Genomic DNA, 1,744 nt, shown 5'->3' with positions numbered 1-1,744 from the left:
GAAAAATACTGTAATATTGGAAACACACAATATAATACCTAATAGAAAATTCAGAATTCTGTATGCTAATTTTCAATTTATAAACACATGTTTGAATAATCCACCTTTATCCCTAAAACAATAACTTTCAAAAGCTAATTTATATATCTCAGTCTGTATCAGATACCATATCCAACATAATCTGAAATTCTTAGAATAAATATATGGATAGAAAAAGAAAGAAAAGTACATTATTGCCTGAACATAATTATTTAGGCAAAACAGAAATTAAAAATTCTTGTAACATGCTCACTTCAGCAGCACATATACTAAAATTGGAACAATACAGAGAAGATTAGTATGGCCCCTGCACAAGGATGACACACAAATTCGTGAAGTGTTCCATATTTTTCCTATAACAATAACAAGTGAAGCTTGAGTAATACTTTAATGTGAAATGTATTATTGGTTAACAGGATCTTCCTCCACCAAAAGAAGAGGTCAGATGTTACAGCCAATCATAGAAGAAGAAACCGCACATTTTTTTAAAAGAAATCAAGGATGAAGAAGAAGATGGTATTAGTCTGTCCTCCAAATTAAACGATATCTTGAAAACAGCTATACAGGCACAGTCTTCATTGGAAAACTCAGAATCTGATATTGAAAAAAATAAAAAACTGGCTCTGGATCTCCGATTGTTAAGTACTCAAGCAGCTTCTATGCCTGAATTACTGGAACAACTTTGGAAAGCTAGAGCTGAAAAAAAGAAACTACATAAAACATTGTGGGAATTTGAAGAAGCATTTTATCAACAAAATGGAAGGAATGCTTAGAAAGAGGATCATGTTCCAGTGCTTGAGGAATACAAAGAGTAAAAGAAAATTAAAGCTAAGCTTAGGCTTCTTGAAGTTCTTATCAGCAAACAAGATTCTTCAAAATCCATATAAAATATGCTCCTTGAAAATTCACGTCATAAAATCAGCTGTATTTCATGATGTTAAAAAAAAATTCTTGTAACTATAGAGGGAACGTAGAAAGGTGGTTCTGCCAATTATTACTTCATATTGATTCCCTAGCATATTATTAAAAGCATTCATCTAAGACAGTGGTGGCAAACGTGTGGCACACATGTTACTTGTTTTTCTTTTAAAATAGAAGATGTTAATGTAGGAGTTGTTTTTTCTAAAATAAAACCTCAGTATTCAGATTTAATTGTAGTGTTGGCCCTTTGCAATACATAAGTGGGTTTTAGGTTGCAGTTTGGGCACTTGTCTCTAAATGGTTCTCCATCACCAAGAGAATCCAAGATCAGCTTCCTGGAAACTTTTAAGTAGAACTTGAAGCTACAGAGCAGAAGGATTAGTTTTATTAATCAGTGATGGTTCCTAGTCTTTCTGTATCTCTAAATTCTCTGTTCCTCACTTTCCTATCTGCTGTATTGTTGTTGCTTCTGTCTAGATGGTCCCTTAAAGCCTCATGCAGTTATAGGTGGTGCTTTTTCAGAGGTGGCTGAATCTAGAGTGTGTGATTGATTCATGGTGAAATGTTAAACTCAAGGGCACTAGGATTAAGGGTGTGAGTGCTACCTGCTCTAAGTATTCTGGATAAAATAAAAGGGTCAGAAAGACACTGTTAAGGTCCCTTGTTGCTTTACTACCTTCAGTCTGCCATGAACTGATGCCCCTCTGCCATGTGCCAGTCTGCCTTAGAGCCAGCCAATTATGGACTGAAACATCTACAAACTGTAAGCCAAACCTTTCTTCCC

The 1,744-nt window shown here is 34.7% G+C and overlaps 1 non-coding gene across 1 annotated transcript; it reads left to right on the top strand.

The window, feature by feature from the left end:
• Positions 1–284: 284 nt before the first annotated feature.
• LOC147821458 (U6 spliceosomal RNA) lies at positions 285–391 on the top strand. Its single transcript, XR_015446980.1, has one exon. It is a non-coding gene; the product is annotated as a U6 spliceosomal RNA (small nuclear RNA).
• Positions 392–1,744: the final 1,353 nt, after the last annotated feature.

Source organism: Heterocephalus glaber, unplaced genomic scaffold (assembly GCF_053883595.1).
Source record: "Heterocephalus glaber isolate CG9 unplaced genomic scaffold, H.glaber_assembly_v1.0 deba00001733, whole genome shotgun sequence".
In the NCBI taxonomy this organism is placed as follows: Eukaryota; Metazoa; Chordata; class Mammalia; order Rodentia; family Bathyergidae; genus Heterocephalus; species Heterocephalus glaber.
The sequence above is the reverse complement of the archived record's forward strand: the minus strand, read 5'-3'. Positions and strand labels throughout refer to the sequence as shown.